Source organism: Tursiops truncatus, chromosome 6 (genome assembly GCF_011762595.2).
Source record: "Tursiops truncatus isolate mTurTru1 chromosome 6, mTurTru1.mat.Y, whole genome shotgun sequence".
Lineage (NCBI taxonomy): Eukaryota > Metazoa > Chordata > Mammalia > Artiodactyla > Delphinidae > Tursiops > Tursiops truncatus.
Genome location: NC_047039.1, coordinates 96,939,414 through 96,955,741, shown reverse-complemented (window position 1 = coordinate 96,955,741; position 16,328 = coordinate 96,939,414). Strand labels below are relative to the sequence as shown.

Below are 16,328 nucleotides of genomic sequence, written 5' to 3'. Positions count from 1 at the left end.
CCACTGAAGGCCTAACCAGAAGCACAAAGAACAGCTTACAGAGCCTTTCGTGAATTGAGACCAGGGACATGATGTTTCAGGTAGAGCAGACCTTAGGTTGATCTGTCCAGCTCATCAGCTGAACCAACCACTCTGTAGCGTGAGCCCAGACAGTTGGGTTTTCCCTTCTTTGGAATGTAAGGCCCGACTTAAGCTTTGATTGCTGAGGCATCCACTTCAAAGAGGCATCCACTTCAAAGCAGGCTACCTCAAGTAAACCTCTGCCAGCCACAGGACTAGATAAACAGTCCGGTCACCTGCCCCCCCCCCCCTCCCGAGGTTCTATTGCTTTAGAGCTCATTTGGGCTACTTGTTTTTTTTTTTTTTTTTTTTCTCTCATGGTTTAAATTCCCGCTTTTATGTTTTAAATTCACCAATAAAGAATGAGCCCTGAAACCCTAGGCCTCCAGCCTTGACCCCAATAAAAACAGAACCCCAGGCCCTTACTCTACCCCGCACCCCTCCGGCACAACACTCCACACCACTATTTTTTCAAAGTTTCACGGTGGTTACTGCTGAAGGGCATCCTACAATCATTAATAAGAACCACAGAGGCCTGTCCAACTTCAACATTGGTTACTGATCGACTGAGACAGGCACAAAACACACAAGTATATGAAAATTCTTAAAAGAAACCCCAGGCATGCCTGGACCCTCTACACACATAGGGAGTTAATTGGCAATGTGCAGTCCAACTGGAGTGGTCACATTAGTTGGTGGATACCATCTTTACCACAGATTCTTAATGGACTGGCATCAAAGCCCATTTCGCCCTGCCCTTTTATTTTTATATGGGAAACCTAAGTTCGGAAGGAGGAAGTGACTTGGGAAAGTCACCCTACAATCTCTTCTGTATTGCTGAAATCCCTCCCAGCTTCAAGGCTTAAGTCTTCCCTCCGTTGTACAGATTGCCTTGCATGTCTTCTCCCCCGTGGTCTCAGTGTTCTCGGTTCGGGACTTAATTACATTCATTCACTCACCTTATGCAGAGATGTATTCTTGAGTGCCTACCATGGGCCCGATTCTTGCAGAGACCAACAGGACGTATTCCTACCTTCAAGGAGCTCACAGTCTAGATCAGTGCTGTCCAAATGAAATAATGTGAGCCACAAACATCATTTTAAATTTTCAAGTAGATGCATTTAAACAGGCTTAAAAAAAGGGATGAAATTAATTCTAGTCTTTTTATTTGACCAATGTATCCACAATATTTTAATTTCAACATGTAATCATTACACAGTTATGAATAAGACATTTTACAATTTTTTTTTTATAACAAGACTCTGTACTGTGTGATTGTTACCTTTCCAGGACATCTCAGTTTGAACCACATTTCAAGTGCTCAACATCCTCATGTCATTAATGGCTACCATACTGGAGACCCCAAATCTAGATGGAAAATAAACAAGTAACTCCATAAATACAGGAGATAGATAGGTATATAAGCTATGGTATATAAGCTATTATATAAGGTATATAAGTATGGGTCTCTAACCTGGTATCGTGTGTGCGCGCACGCGTGTGTGTGTGTGTGTGTGTGTGTGTGTGTGTGTGTGTTGATATCTGCTTGCAGGTATCTGTGTGTGGTAGAGTTAGGTAAGAGAGGAGAATTTGTTAGAAAAGAGTTCTCAAGGTTTTGTCAATTTGAATAAGGTGTTTATTAAAATATAATTCACTTACCATGAAATTCACCCTTCCCAAGAGTTTCAATATTTAAGCTAAATCATGAAAGGTGATGCCATTATTTAGGTAAGTAGGGGAGGTCATTTCAGGCCAAAGAAGCAGTATTTGCAAAAAGCTTAGGTTTGTGACTAGATACATAGCATGTAATAGAAAATTAACTCATTATTTATTTGGTGATAAAATGGGAGCTTGAAGAATAGCAGGAGATGGGGCTAGATGGAGGCTTTGCACATCTTTTAAGGCATTCGAACTTGGTAACCAAGGCAGTGAAAACCCATTGAAACTGTTTGATTGCAAAAGTGATAAGAACAGATCGGGATGGTGGGAACTGGAGGAGGCAAGCTCAGTGGTGTGGGAGGTTATCTTCTTACAGCTTTATTTATTTTAAGGAAGGGGTTGATACTTAGTCCACCTTATATTTAAAAAAATAGTACATTTCTGTGTTGTCTCAAATAGTGTGGGGACTCCCAAGAGCAATGAGTGTTTATTATGTTTTTTTGATTCAATGTTCTCGGTCACTTCAATTCCTTTAGCTGTTTTTCAGCTCTCATCTGCACTGTGACCAGAGCAAGAAAGCCTTAATTCATACCATCTTCTGATGACAAAAGACAAGCAAGTTTGCAATTTAATAAATGCGGTCAAAGCTGACCTTTGAGATGAACAATAAACATCTTGTAGCTTGAAATTTAGTCCTAGGGACTTGCCAAGGACATTGGTTAATACGATACCTTGATTCTTCTGCACATAAAGTCCTGGGCATGCAACTTCAAAATGTGTGTTCAAAGTCTTTCCATAAAAGATAATTGTGGAGTTCTTCCTTCTGAGATGCTAAGACAGTTGAATGATGTCTCATAAAAAGCTGTGACTGGTTGAGCTGGGCCCAACATGTTGGGAGGTAGCTTCTAAAAATGATGAATTACATGAACATTAACTTGGGATCGGCCAGATGGAAGAACTGCCTAAAGGAAGAAATATTGTGAGCAGATCATGGAAAACTTAAACCAGAGTCAAACTCAAGCCCCAGTTTTGATAAATGGCTATACAGCATGTCCCTTGGATACTAAGCCCTGTAAATAAATAAGAACACAACATGCTCCCACTCACAGGCCTGTCTAAAGTGCATGTGTGTACCTCTACTTAACTCTTGTCCTGCCTTATTGTGAGTTAATGTTTGAAATAATCAGGGGAATTAGCTAAATTGTTTGGGTAAAATCTCTTGAATAGTTTGGCGCTTGTCATGACTAGTTGAAACCTCACTTAATCTCTGTGTGCTTTCTTAAGACAGCAAGGAAGAGTGTTATTCTCATGCCTGCTTTGGTTTATCACCTTGGGGGGCTTAGACAAGGCGACTTCTCTCCCAGATCAGTTTCCCTGGGAAATAAAACATTCCCACTTTAATATTCCTCTGAGCTCTGAGAATGACCTCCAGACAGCTATGGGCCAGATGATCCAATCATGCTGAGTGAACCCAGATTTTATAATCCAATTGATGAAAACTTCCTTCTTAGTGTAAATGTTTGGATTTCCATAACCTGCTTTAAGACAGTGCTTTGAACTTGCAAGCTTAGACTCTCTCCTAGACAGAGATGACTGTGTATAACTTGGTTTACCATTTACCACCCATTTCTCTTTCTTGAGGGTAACAGTTCCACAAATTTCCTTTGGAGAACCAACTCTGCCATTCTTAGCTATGCATTTTGGGTAGGACTGACTCACCTCCGACTCCAGAGGTAGACTTTGATTGGTGTATGCTAATCCGTGAAGCCCATCTACCAGGCAGCACAGTTGGTTTAGAAATGGTCATGTGACACCATTTAAGCCAATGAGATGCAAGGAGACATAAGCTGAGAATGAAGCTTCTGGGAGTGAAGCTTTCTCACATTTTAAGGAGCCCTAATGAGAGTGAAGTTCTTCCTGTCCCCACTTATAAATGAACTTGCAGACCTAGAGCGTCTGGCTGCTATCTTATATCCATCTTATATGCTAAGATGGTAACAAACAGGTAGAAAGCAGAGTGAAGAAACAGACAGAAAATAGACCTTTGCTCATAATATTGAGCTCTGGCTACAGAAACCCTGGCCTTACCTCTGACTTTTGGATATGACCATCAGTAAAGTCCTTTAATTATCTAAACAAGTTTGATTATTTCTGTTAAATACAACCAAACTGTCTAATGAGTTCAGTGATGAAAACTACCTCAAACCTGAATATCCTTTCCTACTTACCAAACTCCATTGCCCCAGATATATTTTCTGTTACGAAATCATTTCCATGAACAGATCCCAGACACTTTGCCACGTCTCTTCACATCAAACAGAGCCCTGTTTTTCTTTGTCTATAGAAGGTGATTCTTAGCTAGATAATAAAAAATGTTTCTGCAGTGCCACGACTTATTCCAGATAAACCTGTGTGACTCAAACACAGGCTTAGGCAAAACAGTAGTTTAATTGTCTAGCAATCTACACAAAATAGGACTATTTCTGATCTGAGTATTAGGATGCTAAATAAGATGATTTAAGATTGTTCCAAAAGACAACTTCCTTGAGACTTTAGTTTATAATCCCATGTAGCATCAGATCAGGGTTGCCCGATCCAAAAACTTCACATGTGGCGTTTTGATATTTATAATATGTCTGTTTTGTGTTTTTTGTTTTTTTTTTTTAATATAGTATAAGAAAGCATTTCAATCTGTGCTCTGGAGCAGACAGCCTGGGTTTGATTCCCAGCTCTGTCACTTCTGGCAATACAGTCTCATGTGAACTTAGATCTCCCTCTGTACTTCCATTTTCTCCTTTGTAAAATAAGGATAATAGAATTCCCTATCTCAAAGGGTCTTTGGAAGGATTAAATCAATTCTCACTGCAAATCCTTAGAACAGTGCCTGAAACAGTATAAGCACTCAGTCGATAGAATTATTCTTAGTGATATTTTACAAAATACCCAAATTATGTGATGGCTCCTTACCTTAAATGATCTGTTCTGAGTAGCCAAACAGAAGTATGGACACTGTACAAGGCATTATATATGCATTGTATATAGACATTATATATGAAGGCATTACATAGTGACAACAGCCGTGTGCCAGGATGTTATGACCTATTTTCCACAAGAAGAAACTGGGTCTTAAAAAGTCCATAGATGGTAAGGGACAGAGACAGGACTAGAGCTCCATTCTCTGAAAGCTTAAACCACACGTGTTCCATTCAGTTGTTTACCTGTGACTTGATGGTCTCTGCATTTCTTCTGCTTTGGCATAGACCTGCCTTATTTAGCCTCCTCCCAAGGATGAATCCCCTTCTATCTGTCTCCTTCTCCTCATTCCCCAGAGTCCCACTGACTGCAAAACATGGAGAAAGACTGTTCTTGTTGGGTCAAGTTTCCACACTGGGCGAATCATTTGTTTGCCTCAGTCAAGTGATCACCTAACAAAAATCAGAAGGTGATTCAAAATCAACTAAGGACTCCTCGTTGCCCTCAGAATAAAGTTCATTGATCCATTCAGCCTTTCAACAAAGATGTCCCAATGTTCCCAGCACTGTACTAGTTCCAATTACTTAGGGAACTGACAAGGCTGCCAAGATTGGCCTTCTGTATGTTTTTCCAACCTCGGCTCTTGCTACATCCACATCCAACTTTACACACCAGGCTTCATCCACTCTTCGCTATCTCCTGTAATTACCATGCTCTTGCTAATCCCCAGGTCTCTGTATGCTGTTGCCTCTGGCTAAAACGCACCCCAAACCTCACCTCCACTTTGCCTAGCTGACATTTATTTGTCCTTCAGGCCTCAGCTCAGACAGCTCATCTTCTGTGCTCTCTGGCTCCTAAAGGAGATAGAAGCCTTGCTTTGTGGTCCAGCCCTGTTTCTGCACCACCATCCCATCTGCCATAATCTATTGAAATTTCTTGCCTCCTTATGTAATCCTCCACTGGAAGACAGCATTCATAAGAGAGGGATGACAATTTATTCATATCTAAATCCTTAGCACTTAGCATAGTGCTTAATGTATAGTGTAAGCACAGTAAATCTTTTTTTTTTTTTTTTGCGGTACGCGGGCCTCTCACTGCTGTGGCCTCTCCCGTTGCGGAGCACAAGCTCTGGACGTGCAGGCCCAGCGGCCATGGCAGCCACTCCGCGGCATGTGGGATCTTCCCGGACCGAGGCACGAACCCGTGTCCCCTGCATTGGCAGGCGGACTCTCAACCACTGCGCCACCAGGGAAGCCCTAAATCTTTGATTAATGAAGGAATCGGCTATGTGATCACTGAACCAGTGAAGGTGGGATTGAGAAGAAAGGAAGGAAGATGATATTGAGAGTCACCATCTATCTACCTCTAGTCACAGAAGCCAGGGGAAGTCTAAAAGATAACAAGTTTCAAGGGATCCCAGTTATCAATTCATTTAAACTGAATCCCTGTTGCTTGAGTGCCTGACTTCCCAATACCATAATTCTCTTGTCTATAACCTCCTAAGAAATCATGTGCTCAATCGCAAACTCAAAGACTTGGCTTAGGGTATCCTTTAAAGGGAAAGTACTCTGTCTCTCTGACCAAATTCCACACCAGTGAAGAAAGTGGAAGTGTGAGGGAAATAGTCCTCAGGGGAGATGAATTAGAAGAATGAGTAAAGTTTTCCCAAATTACCATAAGCTGTGTAATATTTTTTAAGGTCTTTGTTGGAAACAACACCTCTCGAAACTAATTGCTTTGGGAGAGTCACACATCCAAAAGCAAACCCAACTCTACCTATATCACAAAATTTCATTGTCTTTTGGCTTTAGCGAATTACATCAACAAAATTTAATTGAGCATTTATTATATACCCAAGAGAGAGGGATGAATAGGCCGAGCATAGAAGATATTTAGGACAGTAAAAAATACTCTGTATGATCATATAATGATGGCTACCTATCATTATGAATTTGTCTAAACCCATAGAACGTACAAGCCCAAGAGTGAACCCTAATGTAAACTATGGACGTTGGGTGATTATGATGTGTTGATGTAGGGTCATCAGTTGTAATAACTGTACCACTGTGATGGGAGATGTTGACGATAGAGGAGGCTATACATGTATGGTGTCAGGGAGTACATGGGAACTCTCTGTACCTTCCTCTTTTCTTTAAATTTATTTATTTATTTTTGGCTGCATTGAGTCTTTGCTGCTGCGCACGGGCTTTCTCTAATTGCTGTGAGCGGGGGCTACTCTTCGTTGCGGTGTGCAGGTTTCTCTCGTTGTGGAGCATGGACTCTAGGTGTGCAGGCTTCAGTAGTTGCGGCGTGTGGGCTCAGGAGTTGTGGCTCGCAGGCTCTAGAGCGCAGGCTTAGTAGTTGTGGCACACGGGCTTAGCTGCTCCGTGGCATGTGGGATCTTCCGGAACCAGGGCTCAAACCCACGTCCCCTGCCTTGGCAGGCGGATTCTTAACCACTGCGCCAACAGGGAGGTCCCTGTACCTTCTTCTTAATTTAAATGGCTCTAACAAAATAAAGTCTTAATATTTAAAAACTACCCAAATTCATGAATTCTGCCAAAAATTTACAGGAGGATAGCTCTGTATGGGAAAGGTTCGTGTCTTTTCTTTTTCTCTGCTGTAATTTCAGCTCCCAGCACTGTATACGCCACAGGGCAGGCACTCTGCACATCTTCCTTGAATAAGTAGGAAATTATTCGTTACTTCATGGTCTTTATTTTCATCCCAGCCAATGCCATGGCCTCACTCACTTGTAATATACAGTGTCTGAAGTGTCTCATCATAGGAGTTAGGCAGGTCAAAATTTTATCAAAAAAAAAAAAAAACAACTCATGGGAGTACTTAAAAGTGAATTTTAGAGGAAAATGAAAAGAAAAACAATAGAAGATCTCACTTGTGTCTCTACACTGAGAACATCGGATCAAGGAAACTTCTCAAATTTTGAAAAAATTCTATAATTCTAGAAAGCTATAGGGTTGGAGACATCTGGAGAAGTGTCTGAATCTTGTTCTTTTCCACTGAAAATGTAGAACGTAGGTGCATGTCTTTCTGTACATATAGCCGTAGTAAAGTTTTTTGTTTTTATTTTTAGTTATTAAGAGGGAGGAAAGGAGGACAGAAGGAAGGGCATGGTTTTTATTCCCCAAATGCAAAACATGCTTTATTTTGCTCCCAAAGCTCTAGTGAGTCCAAAGTTACCATTGAGGGAATGTGTCTGTCAGAAATTCCTTCAGCCAAGTCCAAGCCTGGAAATTCAGCCGCCTCCATTCCTTCAGGGACTCACAAAGCCCCACTATTTCAGCAACGTGTCCTTCCACGAACAGGCAGGCCTGTTCCTACCATTTTCTAAGAAAAGCTGCTCTTTGAAACTAGAGACTGAAGAGTAGCCTCTGCCCTCATATCATAAAACTAACCTCTCAGTCCTGACAAGGGAGGACAGAGTTTTATGGGCAGATGAATAATGAAATTGCTTTACCTACCCAGAACGGTAACTGTCCGCTCAACTGGTGAATAGAGAAGCCTGCTGACATGGAGACTCCAGAGAGACATGTTTTGAATCCCAGCCAGTCTTTCTAGTTTACGAAAGTGTTTCCAACCAATTCTCCCCCTCAGATGGACAGGCACAGACATAAGAGATAAATCCTTGTTGCAAGGAGGGAGAGAGCGAAAACAGTTCACATCCTTTGGGATGTACCCTGGGGTATCCTGGTGATACTGGAAGGTGTACCTTCCTTCTGTCTTCCAGCAAGGGGTCTGGAGCATTAACATAGATTCAGTTGTATCACATGTTGTTGCACCCTGTGCTGGATACTCCACAGGTGCCAACTTAGTTACACTCATTAGAAACCTACTAGAGCGATATCTTCCACCCCATTTGACAGGACATTGAAACCCAGGGAGGAACTTTTCATAGTCATGGAGTAAGTCAGTGGTAGAGCTCGCATCTGGACCAAGATCCATCTGGCTTCAAAACCCCCGCCCTTCCCAACACACATTACTGCAAGGAGCACGTAAAATGGGAAGCAAGAGGCTGAACCTAGCGTTAGAATCTATAATTTTAGTGGCAAGATCAGGAGAACAGGAATTATAAACATAGGTCCCAGTCCTGGCTCTGCCACTAACATACCTGGGGCCAGTGCTGAATTTCCCTGGGCCTCAGATTCCTACTGTGAAACAAGTGAAGGTTGGGTTGGCATGAAGTCTTTTGACTTCAGGGCTTGGCTTCTGTTATGTATTTAATAAACAGCAGTCTTCTTGGAGGAGGGCATATTTCTTATTCATTTCTACTCACGTTCTTCTGTAGTACAGGGCGTGGCGCAGTGTTAGAACCCAGTGAGTGTGTATTCAGATAATGAATGAGCAATTCAATATTCTTCCAAGGAATCTTTGCTGCCAACACGTGTTTCTTATCACCTATAGTGAGGAGTTCAAATTCTCAAGGCAAACGTGAAAACCACTTCATGATCTAGGCCACATCTGCCTCTTCAATCTCATCCTGGCCATGCCTCTGAACCAGCCCTGTGCTCCAGACAAACCCATCTATTTGCAATTACCGAACACATAATGCAATTTCCTCCCTCCTTTTCTTTTTCCTCTGGACATATGGCTCCCTCCATCCGCACTTCCTTCACCTTAACCACACCTTAGCTCCTGCTCACCTGACAAAAGCCTTCTCACCTTGGGGGGCTCCCACCAAGCTTCCTCTCCTCCTGTAAATATTTCTGAATGTTTCCTATCCTCTCATGAAACTAACTAACTCTACCCTCTCCCCACCCAGGGACTCCCCTGGGCTCCCTATTACCAATAACACTTCCATTCTCTTATTTTTTAAAGTAGTACTTGCCCCCCATGTGACTACGAGCTTCTTTACAGCAATAGACATGTACTCATTTTCTTTGTATCCAGAGACCAGCACAGGATTCAAAATACAGTATGTACTCATAAAAAGGATCCAACTCATTCGCTTATAAGGAGTTAGTGGCAACATATCATGTGTCAGGGACTGTTCAGGGGCTGGGGAAACAAGGGCGATCCAAACCAGGCACGTGCCTTGTCTTGATGTAGTCGTCAACCGATCACTCAAAAATGCTCAGTTAGGGCTTCCCTGGTGGCACAGTGGTTGAGAGTCCGCCTGCCGATGCAGGGGACACGGGTTCGTGCCCCGGTCCGGGAGGATCCCATATGCCGCAGAGCGGCTGGGCCCGTGAGCCATGGCCGCTGGGCCTGCGCGTCCGGAGCCTGTGCTCCGCAACAGGAGAGGCCACAGCAGTGAGAGGCCCGCGTACCACACACACACACAAGATGCTCAGTTAGAATTATTACAGGTACAAAAAAGAAGAGATGGAGGCCCTTAAGAGAGGCTTTGACCCAGTGAGGGAAGACAGTAAGGCAAACCTCCCCAGAGAAAGTAACATGTGAAGTACAAGTAAGAGTCATCAGGAAGGTGGGGGATCAGAGAGGGGATAAATGAGTAAGTTTTCCAGGTGCCCAGGGGAGTGTGGTTTTTCCTAATAGACCCTGAGGTTCTGAGGCTCAATTTCTCCATCACCACTAGGGATCAATCCTTATCTCAGAGAGAGAAAGAGAGAGAGAGAGAGAGAGAGTGTGTGTGTGTGTGTGTGTGTGTGTGTGTGTTTTTAAATAAATTTATTTATTTTTGGTTGCACTGGGTCTTTATTGCTGCACACAGGGTTTCTATAGTTGTGTCGAGCGGGGGGCTACTCTGTTGTGGTGAGCAGACTTCTCATTGCAGTGACTTCTTTTGTTTCAGAGCAGGGGCTCTAGGCACGCAAGCTTCAGTAGTTGTGGCTCACGGGCTCTAGAGTGCAGGCTCAGTAGTTGTGGCGCATGGGCTTAGTTGCTCCGCAGCATGTGGGATCCTCCCCAGCCAGGGCTTGAACCCATGTCCCCTGCATTGGCAGGCGGCCTCTTAACCATTGCACCACCAGGGAAGTCCCTCCAAGTGTGGTTTTTGAGGATAAATGAGGAAATGTACTTTACGTACTACTCACAGCCATTGGCGTAAAGTTTCTGCTTTACAAATGCAATGGCCCTAATCATTCTCTCAATAATGGCAGGAGAAAGAACACGTGGCTACTTGATAGAATACCCCAAGGCACTGACTCACACTGAAACATAACAAACTCAATTCTCCCTCCGAGTTATGGGGAGAGTTGGCCTCTTTCTGAATACTCTCTCTAGATTTATTGTGTTTATTTGTCTGTTTACTTTATCAGCTTCAGATTCAGGAGGTCTAGATGTTAGCCTTCAGTTCTCCCACTGACTTATAGATAAGCTCAGAAGTTAAACCTGATGATTGATAATGTTTTTTTATATGAACTTCTCTTTTTCCTTCTTTCTTTTCTTTCCTGCCTCCTTCTCCCTTCCCTCCTTTCTTTCTCCCCTCCTTCCTTCCTTCACTCTTTCTCTCCCTCATTAGTTACTCTTGAGTACTGCGTTCAGCCATACCTACCAGGGGCCAGTTGCTGGGTTAGGTACTGGGAATACAGGAATGACCAAGGCAGTCATGTCCTAGCTTTCATCTGAGCTCACAGATGTGAAACATAGCTATGGAATGGCAGTTGGAATAACCACAGTGAAAAAGACTGGGTTACTATGGAAACATGTGACAGGAATCTAACCTAGTCTGGGAGGTCAGAGAAGTTATGATCCAACTACACCCTAAGGATGAGTAGAAGTTATCCAGGAGTAGGATTGGGGGCAAACCTTTCTAGGACGAGGGAATAGCATTTTCAAAGACCTCGAGGATTAGAGGGACTAAAAGATGGTGGTCAGCCTGGCTGGAGAAGATAAGAGTACCCCAGAAAGAGGCTAGAGAGAAGCCAGGGACTTGTTTATGCCAGATGGAGTCGGTCACATTAGGCAATTTGAACTTTATCCCAAGAGCAATGGGAGTGGCACCTATGGAGGTCCTTCCATCTCCCCCCTTAAACTATGCTTTTATTTCTCTAAACCCCTAGCAATAACTCATGGAAACCATTTCCTTCTTTTTCCTCTCCTCCTCCACTAGTACCTAGAGGGATCATCCCTACATTTCCCCCCTAGGCTCCATCAGCAGGGCATGATTGGAAGGCATCCCAGCTTGGAGAGTTGCTTTTGGATCCTAGGGTTACAGCTGATGCTGCCCACCTCCTCACTGGCCCAAATAGGAATCAACCAGGAATTACTGGGTGAAGCCCATTCACTAGCTGTGCCCCAGCAATTCATTCACAGCGACAGGAATGACCCCCCCGCCTCCAAAAGCAATCGTGCCTGCTCTTTGAAGAATAACTGAGTCAATGGGCCCATTCATGGGCCTGTCCTTGCATCTCAGCTCTCCATTTCTCCAGAGATATATGGCAGGATATCCATATATGCAGCAGTCAGTGGAAAGCCATGGAATGGGTGGGGTGGGTGGAAAATATCTTTTTCTTTACTAATTTATGGAGAGCAAATATTGCAGTTCTCCTCCCTCGTGATGCTAAATATAACAAGTAACAGATCGTCCTTTTTCAACTTACAGCAGACATTGATTTTTTTTCATAGACAGCAGACATTGATTTTTTTTCATAAAGAAGGAATAGCAAAAACACACGAGACAGGCAAATCTGCTACAATCATTGAGTATTGATTCAAAGCCCAATTCTTTCTAGCTAGACCCAAAAACCACCTATGCAAAGGACGGCCGGCGCGAAGTCTCAACTCAGAACTGAATATTAACAAGGACATGTTCATGGTCAGCACGTTCCTCCCAAGGCTCTAAGTCCCCGTCCCCAAAGTATATTCCTTTTCCTCTTCTTCCTGCATGGTGAGCCCATTTCCTTGTGTACTCAAGTCTCAACTCCTTCCAGACGTGATAGTGCTACGTGGTATTAAGGAGATCAAAATTCAATTTTAGTAAAGATTACTAACTTGAGTTCATTCCAGGATTTCTCTGTCTCAATATTATTGACAAGTTGGCCCAAGTAAGTGTGGTGGGACCACCCTGTGCCTTGCAGGACATTTAGTGGCATCTCTGTCCTCTTCCCAGTAAATGAAACTATCATCCCTCAGCAGCTGTGACAACCAGAAATGTCTCCAAACATTCTAAATATCTTCTGGGAGAAAAACTTGCCCCAGGTTGAAAACCACAGATCTATTCTTAGTCTGAAAGTGGTAGAATCATCTTCTCACACCTCCAACATAGTGGAGAACACAGTTCTACGTCACACTGCTGAAACATTGATCACTGTTCCCTCGAGTTCCAACTTTCTAATGAAATCCAGTAGTCTTATATTCTCTTCCATCTCTCTTCTACATCAGAGACTTTTTGGGTTTTTGTTTGTGTGTCTTAGGCATCCTCTTTTAGATTCTTTCTGACTTGGGAAGCAATATTGCGCAGTGGTTAAGGCATGATAGACTTTTGGGGGGACCTTTATTTTTTTTATTAATTTTTATTGGAGTATAGTCGATTTACAGTGCTGTGTTAGTTTCAGGTGTACAGCAAAGTGAATCAGTTATACATATATCCACTCTTTTTTAGATTCTATTCCATATAGGTCATTACAGAGTATTGAGTAGAGTTCCCTGTGCTATATAGTAGGTTCTTATTAGTTACCTATTTTATGTATAGTAATGTGTATATGTCAGTCCCAATCTCCCAATTTATCCCTCCTCCCCTTTCCCCCCTTGGTAACCATAAGTTTGTTTTCTACATCTGTGACTCTGTTTCGTAAATAGGTTCATTTGTATCATTTTTTGGATTCCACATGTAAGCAATATCATATATTTGTCTTTCTATGTCTGACTTACTTCACTCAGTATGACAATCTCTAGGTCCATCGATATCACTACAAATGGCATTCTTTTTTCTGGCTGAGTAGTATTCCATTGTATATATACTTAGACTTTGAAGTTACAAGGAAAGTAAGTTTGAATCTAACCTCTGCAATTTAATGGCTATAAGACCTATAGCAAGTGATTTAACATCCCCAAGTTTTCCTTAGTAACATGAGGGAAAGAATGTTTACCTTTTAATATTGTGTCAAGAATTATATATATGATGCAGGTAAAGTGCTTTTCAGAGTCTGGAATGTAGTAACTACTTCATAAATCGAAGCTGTCAGTTGCTAGTCATTATTATTCATCTCTACTGTTTAGATGCCTCCCCCTCCAACGTTCTCAAGTTTGTTCTTCCTTCCCTGCTTATCGTTCTTTCTGTATTCACATGTTCTCTTAAAGTCAATCCATCTCTAAATTAAGATCATGCAAAAAGCTGCTCTATCATTAACATTCCCCCTGAAGTCTAACCCTCTGCTTCTAAGTCTAGAAAACAGCTCTACTTGCATGTCATGGGATTATATCCAAAGCAGAATGTCAAAAAGCAAACAAGCTCAGATGTATCAGGGATGAATTAAAAGATCACTAAGCGGAAGGCAGAAGCATGAACCGTTTAAATGACTCAAATGAGGCCATGGCCCTCAACAAAACAAAACAGATATCAAATCCCTTGAGGGGCAAAGTCAAGATTTAATATGATCAGAACGATTTTAGAGATACGTTAACAAACTGTGGGGAGTCTAGATTAAGGAATTCGGATTGAAGAAAAATCTGATGAGGAATCATCAACCCAGCCAACCAACAAACATTCACTATTAAAGACTAATTTCATCTACATGTTTAAATTGCCTACAATATGGTGTAGCAAGCAAAGTGCTGTCTGTATCCCACAGTGGACAGACTTGTCAGGGAAGCTAAGTTTAACTGGTATCATTTAAGGACAAGTTAAAGGATGACAAATGTTAGAAATTACTGAGATCCTTCAACTGGAAAAAGAGAAATTTAAAAGAGATATGGCCATTGTAGCAAAAAGAGTCTCATGCATTCAAGTATTGAAACTGGTTTAATGTGGTGTTAAAAGGCAGAACTAATAACAATGAGCAGAAATATCAGGGAATTGATTTCTGCTGCTTGACAAACAGGATACAAAGGATACTTGACAAACAAGAGACAAAGGATACTCTTACGGCAATGGGAGAGTTCAGCTAGAATGTGTTGTTTAAGGTTAGTTCTTTCCCAGACATCAGAGTTTAATGAGAGACTAACAAAGTCTTAATCGCAAATATCTTCTTAACATCTGCTTGAGAGATAGGCAGTGGGGTCATGGTTAATAGAGGAGACTTTTGAGTTGGTGAGATTTTTGCTGGAAGCTGGACTCTGCCACTCTCTAGTCATATGGTATTGGTTAAAGTGCTTCTCCTAGCTTAGCCCCAGTTTCCTAAACTGTAATAAGAGACTATGATACCTACCGCCTTGGGATGGTTAACAACAAGATTCAATTAGTTCATGTTCATAAAGCACTTAGCATGGTATGTGGAATGAAGCAAATGCTCTGTCATTGATACTAGTTATTTTAATTATATTAGAGGGGAATCTTGCACAGGGTAGGGTTGGGCTAGGAAAATAGGTGGAATTCAACGATAGTGAGCTTTGTGCCCTCTAGTTACCCTCCTGCAAACAATAAAAGTATAGCCAAGACGTTGAAAGGTCAGCACTCCAAGTGCATGGCAGGAGGGAAGCATCTTATTTTTTTCCCCCGTTGCTCATCCAGACGTATCCTGGATGCTAGTTCTTCTCTAGATGTAATATTGAATTGGCTCCATGGCTTGTCTGGTTGCTCTCCAATAAAAACACCCCCTGGACAGACTCAGTTCAGTGATTAGTATGTTCAGTCCTATGGAATTATCACAATTTTAACTTCCTTTGCAGTTTAAGGTTCTTCCTACCCCAGGTCAGGTCTACATCAGGTTTGGTGCTCACAGTTGCCTTTCCTTCTTTTTTCTCCACCCCCTCATGAGGATGCCTCTGGCTCCTCCAGGATTGAAGTGAAAGACTGAGGAGAAGCAAAGGCCAGGAAAAGTCCTTCTTCATCAGTGCTGATGTAATCTGACATTGATTTCCTTTGGGCATCATAGTGGGTAAATACAGAGACTAGGTTCAGTGAATGTTCAAAGCCAATCCCTTCTTGTGACATATTTGTGAGTTCTTTATAGGTGGTCCACCATTGCTTCTGGATATCTCAGATTCAGTTCCCTGCAAGGGGGGCATTTACAGCTTCCTCTCTGGCTTCTGATAGTCTCAATGAGCCTCTCTTTATTGGGGTCCCAACACCCATTCAGGAGTCCTTTTTGGGAAAAATATTTTTCAGGATGACTCCCAGCCCCTGGGACCATCTGGTCCATTAGAAGCATATATTATTTGCTCCAGTGAACTCTGGGAGAGTGGGTCATTTCCAATAAAACTGTCCTTCTTCATCTATCACCAGAACAGATACCAGACACAGTTTTTTTTCCATTAGGCTTTAACAAGCAAGAGTCCATTATCAGATGGACTACAGATTCCAGTCTCCTTAAAATTTCAATCATTCAGCTTGAAGTGAGGTAGAACAAGCTCCTGTCCCCCACCATGTGCAAAAGACTACATCTCTAACAACTTTTTCCCATTAAAATGCTTCTCACTTTTTAAATCTTCTCTTCACTCACTTTTATACTTTTATATTGGGCTAATGGTTCCATAACCTTTGACCTCAGCCTTTATAAGTTCTGCTTGTGTCATCTAACACCACACTAGCATCTAGAAGTAGTTAGCACTATACT

At 42.2% G+C, this 16,328-nt stretch overlaps 1 long non-coding RNA gene across 3 annotated transcripts in view; it reads right to left on the bottom strand.

Moving 5' to 3' along the window:
• Positions 1–1,215: 1,215 nt before the first annotated feature.
• LOC109551961 (uncharacterized) overlaps positions 1,216–16,328 on the bottom strand; it is a 201,988-nt gene continuing 186,875 nt past the window's right edge. For 2 of the 3 annotated variants that reach the window (XR_012332650.1, XR_002178665.3), the window contains one exon: positions 1,216–2,681. This is a non-coding gene — a long non-coding RNA (uncharacterized lncRNA). The remainder of the gene's footprint in view (positions 2,682–16,328) is intronic. The other variant, XR_012332651.1, reaches the window with a different exon arrangement.